General features: G+C 46.3%; 1 protein-coding gene across 1 annotated transcript in view; it reads right to left on the minus strand.

Moving 5' to 3' along the window:
• Positions 1-12,821, minus strand: part of ATP9B (ATPase phospholipid transporting 9B (putative)) — a 250,034-nt gene that overhangs the window by 109,298 nt on the left and 127,915 nt on the right. The window lies entirely within an intron of this gene.

Genomic DNA, 12,821 nt, shown 5'->3' on the forward strand with positions numbered 1-12,821 from the left:
TAAAAAAAACAAAAACAAAACTATCCCTAATGTCAGCACAGCAACTCGTACCTAAAACAAGTCACTATTTATCAAGGCTGTACTATGTGTAAAATGTGAGGAAAGAGACAGAAGATAAATATATCCATGACAAATTCCCTCTTCTGAGTATAATCTCTTTCAGGACAGTATTTATTTCTAATCCCAAGCAATAACAGATGTAAAAAGCAAGTCAAATTAAGTCAGCTCTACTTGTTTAGGCAGTAGCAGGCGGAGAAAGGGAAGGAACACAGTTTTGCTTGCCCCTTTGCCCAGGGTCCCACAGACAGCTATTTGGTAGATGTGGAGGGTGGGGAGCCCGAGTCCACATGAAGAACCAGGCCCCAGCACCTGTGTCTGTCCAGGACTTTCTATGGAAAGATGGAGGGTCCCAGCAAGAACACCTGTTACACTGGCAGAGCAGTCTGTGACCACGGACATGCAAACAATAAAAAACCCTGCTCGCCAGAGAAACATTATATTCAACGCTCAAAGCGACTCTAAGCAATTTTGATCTCACTTCCTCTTAAATCAACTAAAGACAAATACTATTCTATACTCACCTAAAGGCTCTTTCAGGGTGAGGCTTTAAGTATTTAATACGCCTTTCATTGGCTCTCTCAACAACTGACTCATCTGTTCAGTCCGCATTTACTGAACACCTCATGTGTCTGTCTTAACACACTACAAGCTTTGGCTGAGGTCTACAAAATGAATACACAATGGCTTTAGCCCTCACTGAAATGAAACAAAAATAAACAACTGGAGAATAAGTACTTGAAAGCGTCCCCGTCCTTTCTAAACAGAATGCGCGTGTCTGTGCCCGAGGAGAGTGGTCCAGCCCCCCAAGAGGGCACAGGCCCAGGTGGGGGGCTGACAGCAAGCCCCCCGAGGAAGGAGACAAGCAAGGATGGAGACAAGGCGCTGGAGCTCAACAGGAGGAAAGAGGTGCAGCTGGCAAGTGCGGGGACTGATCAATAAATAAACACACCAAGGGCAACAGTAACCATGTTCCTCACTACAGAGACAGAAAACTAGAAGAAACCGGAGCAACAAGTGTGTCTGAAGTCACAGTGTTCAATATACATAAATAAAATTAGGCTTAATGGCATGTGTCTGTGCATGCACGTGTCCATTCATCCATCTTGCTGTCACACTTCCATCTGTCTCCTTACTCTGTCTGACGCCTGGGTCTGGGTATAGCACGTCTCAACAACAGTGAGCACACCCAGGTCCCTCCTGACTTCCTAATACCATTCTGTGCCGGAAGGAACCACGGCTGATCCCCGGGCTGATCCGAGAACAGGAGCAAAGAAAGTACAAGATGAATCTGGAACACATTTTGGTGGCAGAAAGATAAAACAGTATTTTTATTTATTTTCTTATTTTCGTTTTTTAATTTAATTTTAGTTACAATATACTGTATTATTAGTTTCAGGGGAAGAGTTCAGTGATTCACCAGTTGCACATAACACCCAGTGCTCATTACATCACGAGCCCCCCTTAATGCCCATCACCCAGTTACCCCATCCCCCTCCCCTCCAGCAACCCTTTTTCTATATTTAAGAGTTTCTTATGATTTGTCTCTCTCTCGGATTTCATCTTTATTTTTCCTTCCCTTACCCTATCATTCTCTGTTTTGTTTCTTAAATTCCATAATGAGTGAGATCATATAATAATTGTCTTTCTTTGATTGACTTATTTCACTTAGCATAATACCCTCTAGCTCCATCCACGTCATTGCAAATGGCAAGATTTCATTTTTTGATGGCTGAGTAATATTCCATCGTGTACACTGACAGCATCTTCTTTATCCATTCATCCGTTGGTGGAAATCTGGGCTCTTTCCACAGTTTGGCTATTGTGGACATTACTGCTATGAACACTGGGGTGCAGGTGCCCCTTCAGATCACAACATTTTGTCTTTGGGGTAAATACCCAGTAGTGCAATTGCTGGGTCATAAGGCAGCTCTATTTTAACTTTTTGAAGAACCTCCATACTGTTTTCCACAGTGGCTGCACCAGCCTGCATTCCCACCAACAGTGTAAGAGGGTTCTCCTTTCTCTGCAACCTAGCCAACATTTGTTGTTTCCTGCCTTGTTAATTTTGGCCATTCTAACTGGTGTGCGGTGGTATCTCATTGTGGTTTTGATTTGCATTTCCCTGATGCCAAATGATGTGGAGCATTTTTTCATGTGTCTATTGGCCATCTGTATGTCTTCTTTGGAGAAATGTCTGTTCATGTCTTCTGCCCACTTCCTGACTGGATTATTTGTTTTTTGGGTGTTGAGTTTGAGAAGTCCTTTATAGATCTTGGATACTAACCCTTTATCTGGTAAGATATTTGCAAATATCTTCTCTCATTTCATGGGCTGCCTTTTGGTTTTGTTGACTGTTTCCTTTGCTGTATAAAACCTTTTTATCTTAATGAAGTCCCAAGAATTCATTTTTGCTTTTGTTTCTCTTGCCTTGGGAGATGTGTCATGAAAGAAGTTGCTGTGGCCGATGTTGAAGAGGTTACTGCCTATGTTCTCCTCTAGGACTTTGATGGACTCCCGTCTCACAGTTAGGTCTTTCAACCATTTTGAGTCCATTTTTGTGTATGGTGTAAGAGAGTGGTCCAGTTCCATTCTTATGCATGTGGCTGTCCAATTTTCCCTACACTACTTACAGTATTTCTAAATGATGGCTTTATGATAATGGGACGCAGACACTGGGCTGAATGCACTCCCACAGGCCAAAGGGACAATATAAGCATCAATCAAGGACAGTAACAGACAGATAATAACGCCATGAGCGAACAGAAAACCACCAGTCACGTGTAAGTCAGTGTAGGAAGTCTAAGTGTAGTGTCTCGAGTACAGCAAGTGATCAGTACATGCGTCCTCCACCTTGTAGCCCCCCCCCTGCCCCTCCATGCACTGTCAGAGCACTTCCACCACCCAGGACAGCATCTCCAGTCTCCAGTGTTTAACACAGGTGGGCCCACGTCCCCCACAAAGACACCACATCACTTTTAGGCGAATCACCTTGATACCTTCATGGCTCCTAATTAAACTGCCCAACATCGATCACAGCTGAGGAGCTGCAGGAAGAGAACAAGGCACAGCTTCCGCCTCCAGGGAGTTTAAAATGTGTGGAAGAGGCAGACACGTAAACAAACAGTTACCCCAGGTTTAGTCCTTTGTTCAACCAGTTTGCTAAGCATGTGCACCAGGCAGGGCACCCGAAATACACACGTGAACAATCTCTGCAGTCCAGAAGCTTACCTGTTAGTGGAGGAGGCAAACAGACCAGTCATACGATGATCTCGTTACGTCTCTCCTCAGAGCTCAGGGTTAACGCAGGGAGCTCTGAGGCTGCCCAAGAAGGCTAAGCACCAAGCAGGTGGGGGGCGGGGTGCGTAGCCCAGAAGGAACGCCTGCAGGAGGTCAGGGCTTCCTGGCTACAGCAGAGGTGCCAGCGTTTGCTCTGCCAGAAACAGGGACCCCTGGCATGGCTTTGGGCAGGAAACTAACCTCAACCAATCTGCACTTTGTAAGTATGAGTGTGGCTGGGTGTGATGCCGACGGCAAACAGGACAGCAGCTACCTGAAGCTGTGTGGGTGAGGGGGTGGCAGCAGCACTTGGATGGGGTGCCATCCCAACAGTGCGGGAAGCCCTGATGGATGGAGGGGCGCCCGAGATGTGCGCGGGTGCTGCTAACCACGGGGAGAGAGGGGAGGCCAGCCTCATGAGAGGAGGGGGTGGGGAGGCCGGAGGGCGCGGGTGCAAGGAAAGAGGACGACGAGAGCCTGGCGCTCCAGCCACCAGCACACGGGTGTGCCAGGCACCCACACAGCACGCACACTCTCACACGGACATCTTAAACTCACCTGAATTTTTACAACCCCATCTCCTGCAAAGAAGCCACTACGGAAACAGTGATTGGCAGCTTAGGCAGTAACTGTATTTTCAACGTTCTAGCCACACTGCTATGTATCTGTATAAAATAGATTGTTCTAAGTCCCTAATTATCCGGGTGAAAACTTTCACACACTTTGCACCCCAAACACTCCCTCTACCTGTTTTGAAAGTAAAACTTCTTGTGAACTAGATGTGCTTCAAGAAATAAGACTCATCATCAGAAAGTAGGTTAGTTATCGTTCTGTCTGTAATGGTGTCTTGGTTGTTTAAAAACACAGAAGTTTTAATGGGGTAAAAAAGCCAATTAACACAGGTGCCTGGGGTGACACGAAGCCCCGGGGTGGCAGAGTCAGCACCTCGCTGTCACTGTTGGTCTGTCATTTACCAGCGCGCCCTCCTTTGCCAGGAATGAGAATAACACAAGACACGGCTCTTCTGAAGGGTCCTCTCAATGTTGGCCTCATTTCAGCACAAATTCGAATCAACCAACCAACAGCTCACTCAGCCAGGCCACTGCACTAACTAACCCAGCCTCAGTTACTAATCTGCATCAGAACCAAGCTCACACAATCACCAGGAAGCAGGTGTTGACAATATGTGAAACACCCAGCAGGCCCTGTGCATCCCTATCACCCCACGACCTCGAGACATCCCTCCTTCTGAGACCTCCCCCCGCCACCGGCCTGGTGCAGAGCTCCTCCCATGACATCACCTCCCACCAGGATTTAAAAACATCAAACAGTAAGTATTTCAACTAATATTTATTAAAGCTTTGCCACTGGAAGGCTCTGTTCACTGGAAGAAGGGACTAATTAATCTTTAAACAGTATGTTTTGGGCTCACTTGAAACTTTTCCTATATACTCTTGAAAATACTATAAAGAAATACCCTGGCATGCTGATTTCAATTTATACTGAAGGTGTTAAAAAAAAAAAAAAAAAAAGGAACATCTGATGTGTAACTTATCCCACAGAAGTTTCTGTGTCCTGTGTTCAAAAATGTCATTCTGACTCAAGGCCTCGAAAAAGTTTTGATTTTGATGGTATTACAGTTTAAAAACAAGCCTCTCAGAGATGCTTGCTGTGGATGACTGCCCCTCAGAGAGAAATCCCAGGCAGTCAGCAGCTCATCAGAGCGGGAAAGCCCCCCCCCCACGCAGACACACACACACACAGACACACGATATATTGTAAAGTCTTACAGAAGGTAATTATTAACTGACACTGCTGATTACACAGGAGAAGAGAAAGCCACTGAATTTCATGTTAAATTTATCATACACATGTTTTAGTTAATGCCGTTTTAAAAAAGAAACTTTGGTACAGTTGGTACTCTAATGTCGACAAATCAAATTTTTAAAAAATGGTAGTATTCAGAATTTATTTTCAGATGTATGAGAAGACAATTAAGTTGAAACCAGATGTTTTAAGATTTGTTTCTGGGGAATATTTTTTAAAAATTGTTGCTCAGAAAAAATTAACTATGGAGCGGAAAAAAACAAGCGGCTCCTTAAGAAAACAATCTAATTATTGAGCACACGTGGTGAGTGCTATGCCAGAGGCCCGACACTGCCAGGGTGGCCAGCACGGGGCTGCTCTCCGGGGGGACGGCTCGGCCCCTGGCAGCAAGCCTGAGGCGCCCTCACAAGGAGCCAGCAGGCCTCCCGCCTCCCCCAGGCCGCAGTCCCCAGGACAAGCACCCTACACGGCCTGCCAGGTGCTGGGGAGTCGATGTCCCCCCTCCCCGACCAGCTTCTGTCTCCAAGAAGGAGGAGCCACCGTGGGGGCCGAGCGCCCTGCACAGCAGGCCTTCCCAGGGTACAGTAAGGAAACCAAGTGACCTTCCCTTCTTGCTGGCCTGCCTTGGAATCTCTCCCCCCGCCGCCCAGGAAAGTCTGCTTCTGAACCCACATCATGTGCACAACCTGCTCCTGATCCGGGATGGCCATGGAGGCCCCGTGTGCACGGTCGCACCGCGGGTCTGTACCGCTCAGACCCCGCACAGCCCTCCTGCGAGAAGACACAGACTGTGGGAATCTCGGAACAACAGGAAAACCTCACTATCCCCCTTTCTGTCTCCACTCCTACCACCATCACCCACACTCCACCTTCCTCCAGTTCCCGTCAAAGTTTCAAAACGGGTCTTACTCCTGACTCTCAGTCTTACTAGATATTCCAGGCCCTGTTTCTCACCTGTCCAAAAGGGCTTCAGGATAATCTGGTGATGGTAAGTACTCAGTTTTGCGGGCTCATACAAAGATCATGGAAGCATCGTGATCGACAAGGCATCACAACTTCCACAAATTCCAAAAGTTTTTATAGCCTCAAAGTCAGGAAACAAGGATTTCAACAAATAAAGACAACTATGAAAACATTTGCTTCTTGGATAAATCACACTTCTTTCGTTTTTTAAAGATTTATTTACTTAGAGAGAGAGAGAGAGAGAGTGCGAGCGGGGAGCAGAGGGAGAAGGAGAGAGAGAATCTCAAGCAGACTCCATGCTGAGCATGGAGCCTAACTCGGGACTTGATCCCAGGACCCCGAGATCATGACCTGAGCCGAAATCCAGAGTCAAGACGCTTAACTAACTGAGCCACCCAGATGCCCCTGTACTTCTTTGTTAAGACTTTGATTATAAAGAATTTAACTATACTGCTCAGAAATGATAAAGTACTATGGAGTAGTTCTCACCAAATACACAACAAATGATTAGTAAGCCCTCACCACTCAGAACTTTATGTAAAACTAAGTCAGTTTAGTGATACAAAGTATTTATTTTAAATAATAAATACACTCGTGTTCCTATTTAGAACACCTGCTTTATGATCAAATTCATATTTAAAAGGAACTTAGGGACTAAATTCAGGTTTTCTGGTGTAGATATTTGCTGCATACTCTGATAGAGCATTATGTCCCAGATGTTATCATTAGGATTGCTTTCTAACCATTTAGCATTTTGCCTCTTTATTGCTTTCCTGAAATTATAAGTTTATTTACATTCACAGTGCTGATGAAGAAGCACAACTTTTAACTGTGAGCAGCTGTAATGTGACAGTGTGCAGTCACACAAGTGCAGCAACGGTGGGGTGTGCGGCCGTGACCCGACAGCCACACCGGATCCTGTCGGCACGCCACTGGACCACACTGTCGTAGGCTTGTTTCTCTCGTTGACCTTTTCCTGATGAGGACTTCAAACACTATGATTTGTTAGTATTAATAACAGTTATGCAAACACAGCATTCCCGAAGTCTCGCTATCTACAGAGACCGACCACGCTGCCGTATTCTACAGCACGCAGCACTTGCGTGAGGCACGTGATCATGTTTCTAAACACATATTTAAACCCAAAGATATTTTATGGCTCAAGAAGGCAATTATTAGAAAAATTAAGGGCTGCTATGATTGCACGCAACCACAAGAAAAAAGAGAAACAAGTTATTCTACAGTAACATCTTAATATAAGTCAATACAACTTTTAAAATATTAATAAATTGTCCTTTTTAAAATAAGAAAGCTATTCTCCAACACGGCCTTGATGCTTCAACCCATAAAGTACAGCAGAGCTGATTCTATTTTGTTCTGTTATCTGAAAATGCCTCTACAACAATTCAGAGAACAAGAAGCAGCTCTAATTCACATAATGGCACATATCACCTGTCTGTCTGTCAGTGAGACGTTTGAAAGCATCTTTTTATTAGAAACACAAATCAATATGCCCAAGGGATTACAATAACTGCTTGAAGCAATTTGTATTACCATTTCATCCCTGATGCTCTTGCTCTGAGCAACTTATTATTATGAATGGCATGAAAATGGCAGCCTGTCACAATTGATTTTTCTTAACCTCCTGTAAGAATTTTTCCCTCTTAAATGTAATCAAGTATCATCTTATTAAATATATCTCAAGCTAGGTTTTATAAAACAGTCCATTACTCAAGTTGTATTCCTTATAATTTAAACTTTCACTAAATATTATTATAAAAGTAACTGCTTAGTAATAAAAACTTTTGATTTGTTGGAAGTTTTAAGGTAACAATTTCAGACTGGGTAGAGCCCATGTCCCTGCCTTGCGCCTGCTGGTGCGCTGGCAACACGCATTCTCATCCTGAAAGAGCCTCAAGGACTGGCCTAGATCTCACGACTCTCCTCCATCAAACACCACCGCAGAATTTGGTATTAATCACCACAACTGGATAAAACATGCTACATTTTAAGAAGTACTCTGATAAACCCTTGTAATAAGCTTAAAGCTGTATATTCTGACTCTATAAAATTATCAGCTGAAAGGGTGGACGAATGTGGGGCACCCGTCAGCCAGGGAATCTGGCTGCAGCTTCGTTAATCTGCCCACGAACTCTCTTTACATCTCGGTTTGTCGTGGCCCCTGAGGAGGCGATGTCTCTTGGTTATCAGTACACGTCACAGCGCTCCGGGGTGGCTGCACCCCAGGTTCCGATCCAGGAGGTCCAGGACAGACACCCAGGGGCAACCTCCATGCACACAGAGGTGATGCTGATGCCGCCAGCCCAGGGCCACTCAGCTGGGCCACGAGACAAGACCGTGTGGACAGAGTGGTGTCGCAGAGCAAGACAGTGGCTAACAAGCAGCTAGAGAAAGTGCCTTCATCTCTGTTCTTTATTTTTTTTTAAAGATTTATTTATTTATTAGACAGAGAGAGACAGCCAGCGAGAGAGAGAACACAAGCAGGGGGAGTGGGAGAGGAAGAAGCAGGCTCCCAGTGGAGGAGCCTGATGTGGGGCTCGATCCCGGAACGCCGGGATCACGCCCTGAGCCGAAGGCAGACGCTTAACGACTGCGCCACCCAGACGCCCCCATCTCTGTTCTTTAAAATGCGTGCTTGGGATAGAGTGGTAGGCATCTGTGGCCACAGGAGAAGATGAGACAAGTGATCATGCTTTTCTCCTCACTTTTCTGTTTGACATTTTCTAACAAGCAGCGAGAGAAGAACAAAATAGACAAAATGAAGACAAAAGGAAAAATGCCCATATTAAGGCTTGGGAAAAGAGATGGGCAGAATGACAAGTTTAAAAATAGGTTTTATGAAGCAACTAGCAAAACTGGTTAAATGGCAAGTATCCCTCTACTCAGTTCTGGGAGGGTATTCTGAAAGGTACAAATGCTGTTGCACAAGCACCTCTGGCCTCCACGGGGAAGTCACACTCACGTCCCCTGACCCACAAGGGCGGCTGGTGCTTTTCCCAAGGGGAGACAGGGCTCTGCGCAAGGGCCCTCACCAACGACTCTACGCCTGCATGGGGCAGAGGGCAAGGGGGACAGGGGCCCTATGAGGGGGCCGTGACGTCTAGTGTGCTCCTGCAGACAGGTGTGGCCACAACTGCTCGAAGTTCCCCCTGACCCACCCGCCCCACCACCTGTCGCTCCAGACCAGCCATTTCTCTGTCCACGTGTCTGCTTCTGCTCTGAGGCTCCTGAACATGGGCCTGAGAAAGCCACATGCTCATTACTGTCTCCATTACAAACTGAAGAATTCCAGCAGCAGCTGGGTCCTTCACACTGCTCAAGAACTGACGAAGCTGAATTGTGAGGCGAATCCTCTCAGCCTCCTGCCTGCTGTGCTGCACCAGCTCTCGCCACTGGAATGACTGTTGTCACTTGCTTCTCCCCCGCCAGTCAGCACTGCTCTTCCGGTAGTGCTTCTTCCAGCCCAGAAGCTCACAAATGAGCATGTCCCTCTTCCACACGCTACAGGGAAGGCAGGAACAAACACACTACGGAGCGAGAGACACTGGCTAACGGACTGAGGACTGTCCACATGTGTCCAGAGCCACGGAGCCAAGCCCTACTGCACATGGCAGCTCTTTCCAGATGACAACACAGAATCTTCTCTCCAGTGATCTGAGTGACTGCAGGATGCCCGTGACACTCATTCTTCCACAGACTACAGCTTCCCCTTTATAAACTAAGGCGCTCTCTTCTTTCATGGACAGCATGAATAATCTTGCAGTTTTCTCACCAGAAACAAACAAAATCAGTAAAATCCCAGTGCTTTGGGCTCCCTCCCAACCCTCCCAATCCTTGGCCCTGCTGTCCTTCCCCTCATCCCCGACCTTCCTCACAGGGTCCCCCATCTGCTTTTGCATCTGATTCCCCCCAAACAAATCAAAGACAATGATTCTCCCGTTGCTAAATCCACTCATCGCTTTTCATTTTTCCCACCAACGACCTCCATAGCACCGGCACGCTGTGGACCTCCACCCACCGCTAGAAGTGCCTTCCTCCTTCAGCCTTCCTTCCCGGCTCCTCTTCCTCAGCTTCAGCCCTTCACTGCCAGCACTATTCAGGATTTTACGAAGTTCCTGTTTTGTTTTGGCTTTTACTTACACAAAAGGCCTAGGAACTCTCATCTATGACCACACTGGGGTAGTCAGTGGTCCTAAGTCATTAAATATTCCCCCTTTCCCTCCTTCTGCACTGGGGTCGGCCTGTACTCTCCTGATTCCTTCAACTTCCGTGAGGCCATTCCTTGCTCTGGCCAAGGAAAGGTGACCTGTGCCACTCACAGGCAGAGCTGCAAAAGTCAGTATGTAAGCTGCTACATCTGTGTCTTCGTACCCAGTGGTCATGGAAGCACATACTCAGGAGGGTTCCCTGAGGCACCATGAAGAGCAGAGCACCTGCCAACATGGCAGACACGTACTGAGGAGAAAAGCAGTCTTTGTTATAGTAAGCCACTGGGGTAAATTTTTAGGGCAATCTGTATCACTGCATGACTCAGTTACGGGACTCAAGCATAAATACGTATTTCCAGCCCCAATCTCTCTGCTGTCATGAAGCCACAGCAAAATCTCGCCTGACCACCGTGTCTGTTGCTGCCCCTAATGCGGTATAAGGAACAGTGTGCTTCCCTAGAGAAGAGAAACTCAGGTGAATGATCTGATTTCCCTCGGAAATGTTTCCTTTTTATTTCCAGTGGCCTTCTCTGAAGTCCAGATGTTTGTTGGTTTAGTAAGCTACCGGAAGAACACTGAGATGTCGTCTTCACATTACGTCTTACAGTGAATAATATTTTCCATCTCCCTTTCTCTCTTTAGGGATTCGAACATCACAAAATCTTTTCATTCAACATACATCAGTACCTCCCCTAGAGAAATCACATGTTACTTTTTGCCCACTGTAGCATGCTTATAATGTTTCCAGAAATTTTTTCTTATAAATCTGGCATTCGACACTTAGAAGGATTTAATAATGTATGCAAATTTGGAGATTTTATTCTTCTCCTAAGAGTATTCCTTAATTTACAAAAGTGTTTCCCCCTCAAGTTGGTGCTCTGTGACCCACAGTGCTTTCACGGAGAAGCACGCACCACGGTGACAAGCACAGCCTCCCGCACCACGGTGACAAGCACAGCCTCCCGCACCACGTCCCCGCTCCAGAACCAGATGACACCGTTTCCTCCAAGGGTGGTCGTGCAGATTCACGACGTCACACACACACAGAGCTCTGAACAGCACCTGCCACACGTCAGTGCTCTGCCTGGGCCTCAGCGAACACAGTTACAAGGATCTCCAACTGGAAGGGGAGGTCTGACTGTTGATGAAGCACCAGGAAGGTACCAGCCAATGAACGAGCACGTTTGCTCCTTATGTGAGGCTGACAAGTGACAGAGCGGGTTCTGAATCTGGTTCTGCAAAAAGTCAAAGATACCCTTCCTATTACAGGTGTGTTAACACCAAGGAAATTTAGTTATTTGGTGTTTTTTTTTATAAGGAGGGAGGGAAGAAGAGGAAGAAGAGGAGGAGCGGAAGAGGAGGAGCGGAAGAGGAAGGCTGATATGGGCAAGGAGCAGGTCTCCAGGCCACCTGGCGGGGCAGCGCGGGGTGGAGTGCCTGCACAGCCAGGTGTACACTGAGTATCTCAGGCCGACAACGAGGGCTGGGCACTCATTCACAGTGCACACTTCACTTTACAGGAAGACAGTACTGATGGGTAACATGGACCGAGCAGTAAGACACAGAATTAAGCCATTTGCCCAGGGTCACAGAGCTAGGTAGTGGCAATGCCCAGACTCCAACCAGGCAGCAAAGCCCCAGGCCAGAGTTCCTCACCGCAGGCATACACTTGGGAAAGGTCGCCCAACTACCTCTGTGTCCACGCCCAAGGGGAAGCACATGGGAGCCAAAACCTAAGGTGTGTGCACAACAGTGAGGTATGGACACAGGCAATGGGAGGGGACAGAAAAGAGGCTGCCCTGAAGAGTAAGCTGGGAGGAAACAGGAGTTGTGTTACATGACAGGATAACTTTTAAGATTTTAAAACTTAATATTTAAAATTAAAATTACCCTCAAAGTCATCCTAAAAGTAAAATGATTAGAAGTGATTAAGAAACAAAATATATCCCAGAACTTGTATTTGCATCAGTAGAACATTCTAGTTTTGCTTACTAAAGAAAAAAGTCGCTGTACTTCACAGAAAACATACACAAATATGCATGTAATTCTGTCAATAATTTGTTTAATAATTTATTTTTAAATAAATTTAACTCTACGGAAAAAATAATGACTTGTGGTATATTTGGTTTCCTCCAATTAGCCCAAAGTTGTAATATACATCAGCAGGGATAATTTTCCCCGTTATCACAGTCAGAATTTATACTAACATAATAGTCTTTCACTTTAGTAAATGTGTCACACACAGACATTTGGAGTCCTAACGAGCCCTATTTCGTCAAGCTCCCTGGGATGACTCGTGTGACCGGCGGGGGCAAGGACACTCTCCAGACAGGACACATCAGAGCCACTCTGCTGCACTGCACATGGGCACAGACGCTCAAAGGGTAAGGGGCGCCTTCCTCGTGTTGGGAGGGGTGACTGTTTTTTAAAATAGTATTTAGCTGAAAAAACGGAGTACATCTTGTC

This window comes from Ursus maritimus, unplaced genomic scaffold, assembly GCF_017311325.1.
Source record: "Ursus maritimus isolate PB19 unplaced genomic scaffold, ASM1731132v1 scaffold_18, whole genome shotgun sequence".
Lineage (NCBI taxonomy): Eukaryota > Metazoa > Chordata > Mammalia > Carnivora > Ursidae > Ursus > Ursus maritimus.